This window comes from Oncorhynchus nerka, linkage group LG13 (assembly GCF_034236695.1).
Source record: "Oncorhynchus nerka isolate Pitt River linkage group LG13, Oner_Uvic_2.0, whole genome shotgun sequence".
In the NCBI taxonomy this organism is placed as follows: domain Eukaryota; kingdom Metazoa; phylum Chordata; class Actinopteri; order Salmoniformes; family Salmonidae; genus Oncorhynchus; species Oncorhynchus nerka.
Genome location: NC_088408.1, coordinates 31,768,099 through 31,784,359, shown reverse-complemented (window position 1 = coordinate 31,784,359; position 16,261 = coordinate 31,768,099). Strand labels below are relative to the sequence as shown.

Here is a 16,261-nt window from a genome sequence, read left to right as displayed (position 1 = left end):
GTCACTCAATTAGTTGATCAGCTAACTATTTAGATTGATAAGTTAGTCTTAGCAATTACTTAAACTTATAGTAATCATGGCTGTATACCAACTGGCCATGTTCCCAGATGTCCTGACCTCCAGGGGGCCCCCATTGATTTTGTTAGTCACTTTTACTCAGTTATCATTAACATGACATAAGTCATGGCAAAATGTATAAATGTGCAGGAAAATAACTTTAAAACTACCAACATCTCCACCCCATGGCAAAATGGGTATAATTGCAGGAAATTAGCTTTAAAACGGCAAAAATGTATCTCTGCCCCTTTTATAACAAATGTCATGCAATTATACTCATTTTGCATTTATCTCCATCCTACGGAAAAATGTGTAGAATTGTAGGAAATTAACTTAACATTTTCTCCATTGTCAATGTTGCCTGCCGGAATCTCCCCCCCCCCCCAATCTAATTTCCTTAATTGTGTGGCATAGGTCAAATACTTTCTATAGAACAAACTTCACGTTTGGCAACCAAAATGAATTTTTAATGTATGTGTGTTATATTAAAACAGAGGAGGGAGTAAAATGTAGGCAAGCGATACACATTTCAGAACAACTAGTCGAATAAGACATGGGAGAGATGACGAATTTTGGCAAAGAGATTTATTTATAGACTAATACACTTTAAACAAATAGCCAAACCGAAAACTGCAGACATTACTAGTGCCTCCCCGCAATCAAACCGACATTAAAAATATAATGAAATGCAGCCCAACGTGAACAGAAATCTCAACTAGCAACAAGTCGCAGCAACGAAAAATAGAGTGCGTGGGGGGGATTCTGGAAGGGGGAGCTTTTCCGCACAACACCGGCACCTCCTGATTTACAAATTAAGCACATGTCCTGTATGATCCATGCATTTTAAGGTCACGATTAAATTGGTGGTAAACATTATGTTCGTGATAAACATGAGGACCCCCAAGTAAGGGTTTTCTGCTATTACTCGAGATGGACATTATTTGCACGGAAGACTATTAGAAGCAATTTAGTAGCATATGTTAGTCATGTGTGAAGCAAGGCAGCAGTGTCGAAGCTATCAAGGAGAATGGGCGGTTCGTATCGCTTGTTCCTCCTCCATAACGAACCGAATGAATGGCGACTCACGCATCTGATCACGGTGAGATGTGCATGTACTCCTTACAACTAAATCAACAAAGTCGCCCGATATGTGTACTTGACATTTAAACAAGCCATCGTGATGACAGTCTTGAATGCTTACAACAGCACATTGGTTCAAACCTCATGCCGATAGCGATGCCGGTAAACCGAAGCACGAGTTGAAAGTTCACTTCAGTGGAAGGAGGTCCACGCGGACGTAAACTCATTTATTTATAGTTTAACATTGAGTTATATAGTCAACTGGGGACTTGGCTTGGGAAATACGTTATGTTGATGTCCATGGTAGTTAGTTTCTTGTTTGAAATAGAGCTAGCTTGTTACTGTAGCAATCGCTGATGACCGTGTAACTTTATAATTTATCTAAACATTGTTAAACCCAGCGTGTCGGTTGCTAACGTTTAACTTAAAAAGTATTTTGATTTGTTATTTTCAACTTTTACTGTTGTGTCAAGCTCTTGTGGCCAGGTTGTAACATATTTCAAGACAAAGTTCCATGTTTTGAGATTGACCTGTCAAACATCGTGGTATCAACCCAATTCCCTTCTGCAGAGTAGGGTTGTCAGGTAGTTACCACTCAGAACCCTACCACAAGCCCAGAAAACTAGCCCAATTGTTTTGTTTCGCAGCAACAAAGTTGTTGCCACACTTAGCCAAACCACTTTTAACCCCATAACGCTAAATCAAATGAAGGAATATCAATTTAACTTATAATGTGAAGAGCACAATTCGGTTTTCCATCAGAACAATTATTGCTAGTTAACGTGACTAACCTAATAAAATAATTAAAATGCCATAATAAATGATTCACTAACAAGAGCACAAATGCAACATGTGGAGTGTAGGCCCCATGTTTCATTAGCTGAAATAAAAATATCCCAGAAATGTTCCATACACACAAAAAGCTTACTTCTCAAATGTTGTGCACAAATTTGTTTACATCCCTGTTAGTGAGCAATTCTCCTTTGCCAAGATAATCCATCCACCTGACCGGTGTGGCATATCAAGAAGATGATTAAGTAGCATGGTCATTACACAGGTGCACCTTGTGCAGGGGACAAAAGGCCACTTTAAAATGTGCAGTTTTGTCACATGACACTATGTCACAGGTGTCTCAAGTTTCACTGGAGTGTGCAATTGGCATGCTGACTGCAGGAATGTCCACCAGAGCTGTTGCCAGAGAATTGAATGTTAATTTACCACCTCGTTTTAGAATATTTGCCAGTATGTCCAACAGGCCTCACAACCGCAGGCCACGTGTAACCACGCCAGCCCAGGACCTCCACATCCGGCATCATCACCTGCGGGATTGTCTGAGGGGAGGAGGGACAGGGTGCTGAGGAGTATTTCTGTCTGTAATAAAGCCCTTATGTGGGGAATTTTGTTTTTCTGATTGACTTGGCCTAGCTGCCAAGTGGGTGGGCCTATGCCCTCCCAGGCCCACCCATGTCTGCACCCCTGCCCAGTCATGTAAAATCCATAGATTAGGGCCTAATTCATTTATTTCAATTGACTGATTTCCTTATGTGAACTCAGTAAAATCGTTAATTGTTGCATGTTGCATTTTATATTTTTGTTCAGTTTAACTTGAGGGGTGAAAGTTGGAAAGAGGATTTCGATCTCTGTTCAAGAGACACTTGGACAAACTTTAAAAATGATCTTTCAATTGTGACTTGTGTGCCAGGTGTTAAGACTACAAACTGTTATAAATGGCCTATTTGGGAGATTAACATGTCATTTCAATAGGCTAGGCCTACTGACTAAAATCTGGGTTTATGATTGTAATTAAACTTTGTCATAGTTTGGTTAGCTAGATAGCCTACAGCCCCTGATAGGACGGCATCTAGTTTCAGCCTACAGTAACCTAGGCAAGATGTAAAATGAACACTTTAGCAGCTTGTTTAGTTCAAATTGACAGACAAATGTATTCAACATGATAGAGAGGCAATTTTGAGATAGGAAGTGCTTCTGTTGCCCTGCTTGAATGGACTACTGAGGATGGGGTCATCATTTTAATCACTGAATCAAATATGAATAATATGGATATGAACTGAATCGGCCTATGCTCGTCATCAACATTCAGGTAAAATTGTTTTTTAATATTATTTTGTAATTGTTGCCTAATCTGATAGACTGAAGGTTATAGTCAAATGCATTCTAATAACTGCTGATTGGCAGTTGCATTTACATTTACATTTAAGTCATTTAGCAGACGCTCTTATCCAGAGCGACTTACAAATTGGTGCATTCACCTTATGACATCCAGTGGAGCAGCCACTTTACAATAGTGCATCTAAATCTTTAAGGGGGGGGGGTGAGAAGGATTACTTTATCCTATCCTAGGTATTCCTTAAAGAGGTGGGGTTTCAGGTGTCTCCGGAAGGTGGTGATTGACTCCGCTGTCCTGGCGTCGTGAGGGAGTTTGTTCCACCATTGGGGGGCCAGAGCAGCGAACAGTTTTGACTGGGCTGAGCGGGAACTGTACTTCCTCAGTGGTAGGGAGGCGAGCAGGCCAGAGGTGGATGAACGCAGTGCCCTTGTTTGGGTGTAGGGCCTGATCAGAGCCTGGAGGTACTGAGGTGCCGTTCCCCTCACAGCTCCGTAGGCAAGCATTTCTTCAGCCTCCTGAGGTTGAAGAGGCGCTGCTGCGCCTTCTTCACGATGCTGTCTGTGTGAGTGGACCAATTCAGTTTGTCTGTGATGTGTATGCCGAGGAACTTGAAACTTGCTACCCTCTCCACTACTGTTCCATCGATGTGGATAGGGGGGTGTTCCCTCTGCTGTTTCCTGAAGTCCACAATCATCTCCTTAGTTTTTGTTGACGTTGAGTGTGGGGTTATTTTCCTGACACCACACTCCGAGGGCCCTCACCTCCTCCCTGTAGGTCGTCTCGTCGTTGTTGGATGGGTTAGGACTGGAGAGGTCCAATTGAGGTTGCATCCCACGACACCTTATTCCCTATAAAGTGCACTATTGGACCCTGGTCAGATATCAGGGGAAGCTCACCCAGGTAGATACTTTGTCTTTACACAGAATTCTGCTAATTCCCAACTTTTTGCAACAGAGACCATGAGTGATGTTTCCCCCGAAGAATGGCCAGTGGGAGGGATACCATAATTGACTGGATGGAATTCACAATCTCTTCACATTCAGTGGCATCTGAGAGATGTGACCTCTGTATAGATTGGGGTGAGGCTATGAGAAGGTAAAAGGGTATGGGGGTGTTGAGATGGGGCACAAACCTGTTGTGATTTGGTGAAAAGGCAGACAGGAAAATCTCCAGAACATTCCTTGATAAGGATGAAGTTCACAATGTAAAGGAATAGTGGAATAGTGAAACCAGACCCTGACCAGGGTAGTCATGGCAGTTAAGTCCCACATCACAGTGGCCAAGTTCAAGGGACCATCTTCTCCCAAAGTAGAAGTAAACAATAATTTGTCCCTGTAAGCTCACTTTAGGTAATAACATCACTTGAAAATAAACAGGTTCCACCCAGTAATTGGTGGGGTGGTGTATGTGTGTGTGTGTGTGTGTATATATATACAGTTGAAGTCAGAAGTTGCGATAGAACTGTGACCATGATCACAATTGAGAACTTCCAACTTCATTAACTAAACATGGCCATTAATAATTGCATAATAACACAAGGCTACAACAACAATAAACACAAGTTATAGGCTATGTATTAAATATGTTTGCCAACTCCAGGTAGGTTCCCAAGGGGCACAAATGTATTTGCAATGACTCCAGTGATATCATCATTTCAACATGTTTATTGAATCAAATGGTAGGCTACTTGATGCAAATGGAGGCTATCATTCTCCACTTTTGATGTCAGTTTCATTGTGGACTTTTACCAATATCACGGCACCAAAATGTCATGATACTTATACCAACATTTTAGAATACTTTTTCAGCCCTACTGATCCAAAGAACCTGCTACAAAATGTTTATAAATTCAGTTGAATTTAACCAACAGCCACTATAGTCTCAATAATATCCAGTTCACTTTCATGCGCATTGCACAGCTGTAATCAGCCAGCCTCATCCCCAACCAGCCCTACTGCTACTCTCTGTCCACTCTTCACCTGTCTATTCCACCTTCAGTTCTAAAACAATATATAATTTAGCCGTGATGGCTAGCAGGGATGCACACCCAGACCCTGATGAGTCTCCTGTTAGATTTGTACGTTTTGTTACATTGGAGCGGAGTGCAAAGCGAGCAATGTTGACACGTTGTATCGTTTCATCACCTGTTATAACCAAGAGCACAGATCAGTCAGAGTAGACTTTGCAAGTTCACTGTCATGCTGCCTCTGAGTGTCAGAGGCTACACACATGCAGCTTTACAGCAAAGAAAACGACTTGTCTCTAGCTTAAACGGTTAAAACAATATGACCCACGTTACCAAATATACCTTTTCTCTTTCTATCGGGATTCGTGCGCATTTGATATGATTTCACACATCATGTCGCGGGCCATTTTAAACTAATCCCGGATCACTAGTTATTGGTTTGATAACAAACAACGTTGTTCAATCATGTTACTAACTAACAACCTAGTAACTTGACATTAGGTTTAGGCAAATTTGTTTGGCCCAGGAAGAAAGGAAAAGGGTTTGCTACTCATGAGATGTGCTTCAAAAGGTAGGATTATAGGCCTAATGTAAGCCTAAACTATATCAACAATCGATTCAATTCTGGTGTTCCTTAAATTCTGTTTGTTGCCGAACATTTTAAAAGTTGGGAGCTGTGTGTGTGTTTTACAAGAGCGAGGGAGACGGTGTGGGAGGAAGAGTGTGTGTGTTTTACGAGAGCGAGGAAGAGTGTGTGTGTGTGTGTTAACTGAAGAGTAAAGGTTTCATGATAGTCAGCCGCAGGTCACAGCCAAAAATATATACAGTGGGGCAAAAAAGTATTTAGTCAGCCACCAATTGTGCAAGTTCTCCCACTTAAAAAGATGAGAGGCCTGTAATTTACATCATAGGTACACTTCGACTATGACAGAGAGAATGAGAAAAAAAATCCAGAAAATCACATTGTAGGATTTTTAATGAATTTATTTGCAAATTATGGTGGAAAATAGACACCTGTCTATATAAGGTCCCACAGTTGACCGTGCACGTCAGAGCAAAAACCAAGCCATGAGGTTGAAGGAATTGTCCGTAGAGCTCCGAGACAGGATTGTGTCGAGGCACCGATCTGGGGAAGGGTACCAAAATAATTCTGCAGCATTGAATGTCCCCAAGAACACAGTGGCCTCCATCATTCTTAAATGGAAGAATTTTGGAACAAACTTCCTAGAGCTGGCCGCCCGGCCAAACTGAGCAATCGAGAAGGTGACCAAGAACCCGAGATCACTCTGACAGAGGTCCAGAGTTCCTCTGTGGAGATGGTTGTCCTTCTGGAAGGTTCTCCCACCTCTGTAGCACTCCACCAATCAGGCGGTAGAGTGGCCAGATGGAAGCCAACCCTCAGTAAAAGGCACATGACAGCCTGCTTGGAGTTTGCCAAAAGGTACCTAAAGGACTCTCAGACCATCAGTTTCAAGATTCTCTGGTCTGATGAAACCAAGATTGAACTTTGTGTCCTTAATGTCAAGTGTCATGTCTGGAGGAAAGCTGGTACCATGCCTATGGTGAAGCATGGTGGCCGCATCCTGTTGTGGAGGATGTTATTCAGCGGCAGGGACTGGGAGACTAGTCAGGATCGAGGGAAAGACAAACTAAGCAAAGTACTGAGAGATCCTTGATGAAAATCTGCTCCAGAGCACTCAGGACCTCCGACTGGGGCAAAGGTTCACCTTCTAACAGGAAAACAACCCTAAGCACACAGCTAAGACAACGCAGGAGTGGCTTCGGGACAAGTCTCTGAATGTCTTTGAGTAGCCCAGCCAGAGCCTGGACTTTAACCTGATCAAACATCTCTTGAGACACCTGAAAATAGGTGTGCAGTGACACTCCCCATCCAACCAGACTTGAGAGGATCTGCAGAGAAGAATGCAAGAAACTCCCCAAATACAGGTTTGCCAAGTAGAGGTTGACCGATTTCAAGTTTTCATAACAATCGGTAATCAGAATTTTTGGGCGCAGATTATTGCCGATTTACATTTCACTCTACGAGGAGACTGCGTGGCAGGCTGACTACATGTTACGCGAGTGCAGCAAGGAGCCAAGATACGTTTAATGCTCGCTAGCAACTTATCTTATAAAAAACAATCAATCTTAACATAATCACTAGTCTCCTCGTGGAGTGCAATGTAAGGCAGGTGGTTAGAGCGTTGGACTAGTAACCGGAAGGTTGCAAAAACGAAACCCCGAGCTGACAAGGTAAAAATATGTCGTTCTGCCCCTGAATAAGGCAGTTAACCCACTGTTCCTAGGCCGTCATTGAAAATAAGAATGTGTTCTTAACTGACTTGCCTAGATAAATAAAGATGTAAAAAAACAATAATAATAATAATTTGGCAAATCGGTGTCCAAAAATACTGATTACCGATTGTTATGAATACTTGAAATCTTCCCTAATTAATCGGCCATTCCGATTTAATCGGTAGACCTCTAATAAGAATAGTTTCAAATTTAAAAGTTTATTCGCCATGTGCACAGGATACAACGGATCTAAAATAATAACAATATAATAGACTAACGAATAAAAAACACAAGAACTATGATGCGTTATATAAACACGAGAATGATGAATATACAGGTCAGTGCCAGTACTTTATATTCAATGTGCAGGTGGGTTTATACATAACAAGTGACTGGAGAAGGATGTACATCTAAACAGGGCTGAAAGTGACTGGTTGTAGGAATATACACTCCTCAAAAAAATAAAGGCAACACTTAAACAACACAATATAACTCCAAGTCAATCACACTTCTGTGAAATCCAACTGTCCACTTAGGAAGCAACACTGATTGACAATACATTTCACATGCTGTTGTGCAAATGGAATAGACAACAGGTGGAAATTATAGGCATTTAGCAAGACACCCCAATAAAGGAGTGGTTCTGCAGGTGGGGACCACAGACCACTTCTCAGTTCCTATGCTTCCTGGCTGATGTTTTGGTCACTTTTGAATGCTGGCGGTGCTTTCACTCTAGTGGTAGCATGAGACGGAGTCTACAACCCACACAAGTGGCTCAGGTTGTGCAGCTCATCCAGGATGGCACATCAATGCGAGCTGTGGCAAGCAAGAAGGTTTGCTGTGTCTGTCAGTGTAGTGTCCAGAGCATGAAGGCGCTACCAGGAGACAGGCCAGTACATCAGGAGACGTGGAGGAGGCCGTAGGGGGGCAAAAACCCAGCAGCAGGACCGCTACCTCCGCCTTTGTGCAAAGAGGAGCAGGAGGAGCACTGCCAGAGCCCTGCAAAATGACCTCCAGCAGGCCACAAATGTGCATGTGTCTGTTTCTGACCATTTGAGCAGACTCCATGAGGGTGGTATGAGGGCCCGACGTCCACAGGTGGGGGTTGTGCTTACAGCCCAACACCGTGCAGGACGTTTGGCATTTGCCAGAGAACACCAAGATTGGCAAATTCGCCACTGGTGCCCTGTGCTCTTCACAGATGAAAGCAGGTTCACACTGAGCACATGTGACAGACGTGACAGAGTCTGGAGACGCCGTGGAGAACGTTCTGCTGCCTGCAACATCCTCCAGCATGACCGGTTTGGCAGTGGGTCAGTCATGGTGTGGGGTGGCATTTCTTTGGGGGGCCGCACAGCCCTCCATGTGTTCGCCAGAGGTAGCCTGACTGCCATTAGGTACCGAGATGAGATCCTCAGACCCCTTGTGAGACCATATGCTGGTGCGGTTGGCCCTGGGTTCCTCCTAATGCAAGACAATGCTAGACCTCATGTGGCTGGAGTGTGTCAGCAGTTCCTGCAAGAGGAAGGCATTGATGCTATGGACTGGCCCGCCCGTTCCCCAGACCTGAATCCAATTGAGCACATCTGGGACATCATGTCTCGCTCCATCCACCAACGGCACGTTGCACCACAGATTGTCCAGGAGTTGGCGGATGCTTTAGTCCAGGTCTGGGAGGAGATCCTTCAGGAGACCATCCGCCACCTCATCAGGAGCATGCCCAGGCGTCGTAGGGAGGTCATACAGGCACGTGGAGGCCACACACACTTCTGAGCCTCATTTTGACTTGTTTTAAGGACATTACATCAAAGTTGGATCAGCCTGTGGTGTGATTTTTCCACTTTAATTTTGAGTGTGACTCCAAATCCAGACCACCATGGGTTGATAAATTTGATTTCCATTGATACTTTTTGTGTGATTTTGTTGTCAGCACATTCAACTATGTAAAGAAAAAAGTATTTAATAAGAATGTCATTCATTCAGATCTAGGATGTGTTATTTTAGTGTTCCCTTTATTTTTTTGAGCAGTGTATAAATACTTATTGTAATATACTAATGGTAATATATATATATATGTGAACGGGAGTAATAGTGACCAGTAGCAGGATAAATACTCATGTTTATGGCAGTCAATAATCAATGAACAACAGCGTAATGGAGTAATGCATCTAATCAATGTTAATTTTAGAAACCTGGGTAGATACCTGTGGATGGGTATATAATCAGTGTGGATAGTCTGTGGGCGATGGAGAGCAGTAGTTGTTTGGCCATTTAAGTCTTATGGCCAGGGGATAGAAGTGGTTTTGGAGTCTGTTTGTCTGAGCCATGATGCACCGGTTCTGCGTGCTGGATGGGAGCTTAGAGAACAGTCTATGTCTCGGGTGGCTGGAGTCTTTGGCACTTTCTCATTACTTTCTCAGACACCGCTTGGCATGTACGTCCTGGATGGCTGGGAGCACTGATTACTTTATGAACCTCAATGACCTACATATATTGGGAGAAGGCAACCAAGTTGTTGGCAACACGTTTTCAATTGCCCCTGATCATGCATCAAGACTGGCATTTTAAGTAGCTTTCCCTGTTTCTATAAATACCTCTGGCTCTGCAGTAGTTATTTTTCTACCCTGTTGGAGACACACACACAATGCTGACCCATGCTGTGGCTGACTTTATGGCCTGAGACCAGACCAGCAGGGTGTCTCATTAAAGGAGCCATGAAAAATAACCCTCTGTAGCGACAATGAGCAGTGGGCACAGTGTTTCTGTCTCTCTGTTACACGGCTGGCACAGGCCAAGTGAAGCCCCAAAAGACACCACTGCTGTTTCAGCAGCTGTACAACCTGTAATTATATCAAACCTCACTACAAGTGAGTAGGTTGATTTGAATAGGCCCTAAACCTGTTTGCGTTTGCCAATGACTGTATCTAGCCTATTTGATGAGTCTGGAGTCACTCATGACCTTATTTACCATCGTTTTCCTAACTGCTGGTATATTTAGGAGCCCAATGCATCGGTTTTGTTTTTCCTGTAGAGATTATGCTGTGGCATGGGCTGCTCTCTCTCGTCTGTTGTACCTCAGAGGTGATGACTCCTAACGAGTGGTGTTTAATTGGTCAGACACCCTGGGTTTGATCACATAGGCTCAGGAGAATCACACAGACAGCCTGTCAAGGCAGGCTTTCACCGTTTGATCATCACAGACCTTGTGACTGGCAGAGATGATTCAACAGGACCACTGAGCCTTAGCCCTAAGCATTTAGCTGGTCAGAAATGGTTGTGATAGATTGTAGGCATTTTGCACTCTTTAACATCGCAGTAAGGACATTTTTTAAAATGTTTTATGTAATTTCTCATGGACAGATCTACATAAATATAACTGGTACCGTAGAATCTTTTGGGACTGAACGAGATGCGAGAAACCATAGTTCTGGTGTTTAGGTTTTTCGCTGGTTATTTGGACAAATCTCGATTCCGCAGGTGTTAGCATCTTTGGAATTTTGGAAGGGGAGATTGTATTTGGCCTGTAACTTGCGAAGAGAGAGGGTGGAGCTCCTCTTTCCGCTTCTCATTCTAGTGTCTCTTGGTCTCTTCTCTTAAGATGTATTGACCCATAACTTAATTGAGCAGCTGACCATTTACATTTACATTTACATTTAAGTCATTTAGCAGACGCTCTTATCCAGAGCGACTTACAAATTGGTGCTTTCACCTTATGACATCCAGTGGAACAGCCACTTTACAATAGTGCATCTAGGTCTTTTAAGGGGGGAGGGGAGAAGGATTACTTTATCCTATCCTAGGTATTCCTTAAAGAGGTGGGGTTTCAGGTGTCTCCGGAAGGTGGTGATTGACTCCGCTGTCCTGGCGTCGTGAGGGAGTTTGTTCCACCATTGGGGGGCCAGAGCAGCGAACAGTTTTGACTGGGCTGAGCGGGAACTGTACTTCCTCAGTGGTAGGGAGGCGAGCAGGCCAGAGGTGGATGAACGCAGTGCCCTTGTTTGGGTGTAGGGCCTGATCAGAGCCTGGAGGTAGTGAGGTGCCGTTCCCCTCACAGCTCCGTAGGCAAGCACCATGGTCTTGTAGCGGATGCGAGCTTCAACTGGAAGCCAGTGGAGAGAGCGGAGGAGCGGGGTGACGTGAGAGAACTTGGGAAGGTTGAACACCAGACGGGCTGCGGCGTTCTGGATGAGTTGTAGGGTTTAATGGCACAGGCAGGGAGCCCAGCCAACAGCGAGTTGCAGTAATCCAGACGGGAGATGACAAGTGCCTGGATTAGGACCTGCGCCGCTTCCTGTGTGAGGCAGGGTCGTACTCTGCGGATGTTGTAGAGCATGAACCTACAGGAACGGGCCACCGCCTTGATGTTATTTGAGAACGACAGGGTGTTGTCCAGGATCACGCCAAGGTTCTTAGCGCTCTGGGACGAGGACACAATGGAGTTGTCAACCGTGATGGCGAGATCATGGAACGGGCAGTCCTTCCCGGGAGGAAGAGCAGCTCCGTCTTGCCGAGGTTCAGCTTGAGGTGATGATCCGTCATCCACACTGATATGTCTGCCAGACATGCAGAGATGCGATTCGCCACCTGGTCGTCAGAAGGGGGAAAGGAGAAGATTAATTGTGTGTCGTCTGCATAGCAATGATAGGAGAGACCATGTGAGGTTATGACAGAGCCAAGTGACTTGGTGTATAGCGAGAATAGGAGAGGGCCTAGAACAGAGCCCTGGGGACACCAGTGGTGAGAGCGCGTGGTGAGGAGACGGATTCTCGCCACGCCACCTGGTAGGAGCGACCTGTCAGGTAGGACGCAATCCAAGCGTGGGCCGCGCCGGAGATGCCCAACTCGGAGAGGGTGGAGAGGAGGATCTGATGGTTCACAGTATCGAAGGCAGCTGATAGGTCTAGAAGGATGAGAGCAGAGGAGAGAGAGTTAGCTTTAGCAGTGCGGAGCGCCTCCGTGATACAGAGAAGAGCAGTCTCAGTTGAATGACTAGTCTTGAAACCTGACTGATTTGGATCAAGAAGGTCATTCTGAGAGAGATAGCGGAGAGCTGGCCAAGGACGGCACGTTCAAGAGTTTTGGAGAGAAAAGAAAGAAGGGATACTGGTCTGTAGTTGTTGACATCGGAGGGATCGAGTGTAGGTTTTTTCAGAAGGGGTGCAACTCTCGCTCTCTTGAAGACGGGAGGGACGTAGCCAGCGGTCAGGGATGAGTTGATGAGCGAGGTGAGGTAAGGGAGAAGGTCACCGGAGATGGTCTGGAGAAGAGAGGAGGGGATAGGGTCAAGCGGGCAGGTTGTTGGGCGGCCGGCCGTCACAAGACGTGAGATGTCATCTGGAGAGAGAGGGGAGAAAGAGGTCAGAGCACAGGGTAGGGCAGTGTGAGCAGAACCAGCGGTGTCGTTTGACTTAGCAAACGAGGATCGGATGTCGTCGACCTTCTTTTCAAAATGGTTGACGAAGTCATCTGCAGAGAGGGAGGAGGGGGGGAGGGGAGGAGGATTCAAGAGGGAGGAGAAGGTGGCAAAGAGCTTCCTAGGGTTAGAGGCAGATGCTTGGAATTTAGAGTGGTAGAAAGTGGCTTTAGCAGCAGAGACAGAGGAGGAAAATGTAGAGAGGAGGGAGTGAAAGGATGCCAGGTCTGCAGGGAGGCGAGTTTTCCTCCATTTCCGCTCGGCTGCCCGGAGCCCTGTTCTGTGAGCTCGCAATGAGTCGTCGAGCCACGGAGCGGGAGGGGAGGACCGAGCCGGCCTGGAGGATAGGGGACATAGAGAGTCAAAGGATGCAGAAAGGGAGGAGAGGAGGGTTGAGGAGGCAGAATCAGGAGATAGGTTGGAGAAGGTTTGAGCAGAGGGAAGAGATGATAGGATGGAAGAGGAGAGAGTAGCGGGGGAGAGAGAGCGAAGGTTGGGACGGCGCGATACCATCCGAGTAGGGGCAGTGTGGGAAGTGTTGGATGAGAGCGAGAGGGAAAAGGATACAAGGTAGTGGTCGGAGACTTGGAGGGGAGTTGCAGTGAGGTTAGTGGAGGAACAGCATCTAGTAAAGATGAGGTCGAGCGTATTGCCTGCCTTGTGAGTAGGGGGAAGGTGAGAGGGTGAGGTCAAAAGAGGAGAGGAGTGGAAAGAAGGAGGCAGAGAGGAATGAGTCAAAGGTAGACGTGGGGAGGTTAAAGTCGCCCAGAACTGTGAGAGGTGAGCCGTCCTCAGGAAAGGAGCTTATCAAGGCATCAAGCTCATTGATGAACTCTCCGAGGGAACCTGGAGGGCGATAAATGATAAGGATGTTAAGCTTGAAAGGGCTGGTAACTGTGACAGCATGGAATTCAAAGGAGGCGATAGACAGATGGGTAAGGGGAGAAAGAGAGAATGACCACTTGGGAGAGATGAGGATCCCGGTGCCACCACCGCGCTGACCAGAAGCTCTCGGGGTGTGCGAGAGCACGTGGGCGGACGAAGAGAGAGCAGTAGGAGTAGCGGTGTTGTCTGTGGTGATCCATGTTTCCGTCAGAGCCAAGAAGTCGAGGGACTGGAGGGAGACATAGGCTGAGATGAACTCTGCCTTGTTGGCCGCAGATCGGCAGTTCCAGAGGCTACCGGAGACCTGGAACTCCACGTGGGTCGTGCGCGCTGGGACCACCAGATTAGGTGGCTGCGGCCATGCGGTGTGGAGCGTTTGTATGGTCTGTGCAGAGAGGAGAGAACAGGGATAGACAGACACATAGTTGACAGGCTAGAGAAGAGGCTACGCTAATGCAGAGGAGATTGAATGACAAGTGGACTACACGTCTCGAATGTTCAGAAAGTTAAGCTTACGTAGCAAGAATCTAATTGACTAAAATGATTAAAATGATAGAGTACTGCTGGGGTAGGCTAGCTGCGTTGTTGACACTACCCTAATCAAGTCGTACCGTTGAGTGTGAAGTTTCTACAATGCTGCTTATCGGGAGCGCTAGCTGGCTAGCTAGCAGTGTTGGTTACGTTACGTTGCGTAGGAGAACGACAATAGCTGGCTAGCTAACCTAGAAAATCGCTCTAGACTACACAGTTATCTTTGAAACAAAGACGGCTATGTAGCTAGCTATGTAGCTAGCTACGATCAAACAAATCACACCGTTGGGACTGTAATGAAATGAAGTGAAAAAGTGATACTACCTGTGGAGCGACGCGGAATGCGACCGGAATGCGAAAGTTCTATTCAGTAGACGTTGGCTGGCTATTGGCTAGCTAGGAGTGTCTCCTACGTTAAGGACGACAAAATAGCTGGCTAGCTAACCTCGGTGAATTAAGATAATCACTCTAAGACTACACACTCTAAACTACACAATTATCTTGGATACGAAGACAGCAAAGACAACTATGTAGCTATCTAATACTACACTAATCAAGTCGTTCGGTTGAGTGTGATAGTTACTACAGTGCTACGGTAGCCGGTGAACGTATGCTAGCTGCTAGGCAGATAGGAGGGCGACGAAATACAATAATAACGCAATTATCACTCTAAGACTCCACACTCTAAGCTACACAATTATCTTGGATACGAAGACAGCAAAGACAACTATGTAGCTAGCTATGTAGCTAGCTAACACTACACTAATCAAGACGTTCAGTTGAGTGTGATAGTACTACAGTGCTACGGTAGACGGTGAACGTGTTGGACAGATAGGAGACGACGAAATACGATAATTACGCAATTATCTTTGATACAACGACGACTATGTAGCTAGCTAAGAGGAAATTGCTAAGATTAGACAAATCAGACCGTTGTACTATAATGAAATGTAATGAAATGTAATGAAAAAGTTATACAACCTGCAGACCGAAGCGCGGATGCGACCAGATCGCTCCAACCCGGAAGCAGATCCGGGTTGGATCTGCTTCCAATTACGCAAGACTAAAGTTCTGGGTTAACAGTTCAAAATTGATTAAATCTTTATTATTTCCTCACCCATCTACACACAATACCCCATAATGACAAAGTGAAAACATGTTTTTAGATTTGTTTGCGCATTTATTAAAAATTAAATACAGTTATCTAAATTACAAAAGTATTCACACCACTGAATCACCTTTTAGAATCACCTTTTTAGCAGCGATTACAGCTGTGAGTCTTTCTGGGTAAGTCTAAGAGCTTTGCACTCCTGGATTGTACAATATTTGCACATTATTCTTAAATTCTTCAAGCTCTGTCAAGTTGGTTGTTGATCATTGCCAGGCAGCCATTTTCAAGTCTTGCCATAGATTTTCAAGCCCATTTAAGTCAAAACTGTAATTAGGCCACTCAGGAACAATCGATGTCATCTTGGTAAGCAACTCCAGTGTGCCTAAATGATTATCACCCTTTTTCTAAACTTTCTTGCCTAGCTAAAATATGAGACTTGATTAATTATCAGCTAAGGTCTTTGAAATATATTGTAAATGTACGTCATTTTGGTTTTAGTCCAGGTCATAGCACTATCTCTGCTGCATCCCTAGTTATAAATTATGTGGTTAACTGTATGGATAAAGGCAACGTGCTGTCCTCTTCATTGACCTGTCAAAGGCTTTCGATACTGTTGATCACCCACTGCTAATTCAGAGGCTTTCCTCAATTGGACTAGGCCAGGCTGCATGTAACTGGTTTAAAAATGACTTGACAGAGAGAACTTTATCTACTTATGGTGTTAAATCAGGTTTCTTGGATATTACGAAAGGTGTCCCGCAGGGGTCGATTCTGGGTCCTGTACTTTTTGCTGTT

The 16,261-nt window shown here is 45.1% G+C and overlaps 1 protein-coding gene across 1 annotated transcript in view; it reads left to right on the top strand.

Moving 5' to 3' along the window:
• Positions 1 to 824: 824 nt before the first annotated feature.
• LOC115139364 (sodium-dependent multivitamin transporter-like) overlaps positions 825 to 16,261 on the top strand; it is a 44,664-nt gene continuing 29,227 nt past the window's right edge. Inside the window, exon 1 of the mRNA XM_029676647.2 lies at positions 825 to 1,156. The gene's annotated coding sequence lies outside the window, so the exon portion shown is untranslated. The remainder of the gene's footprint in view (positions 1,157 to 16,261) is intronic.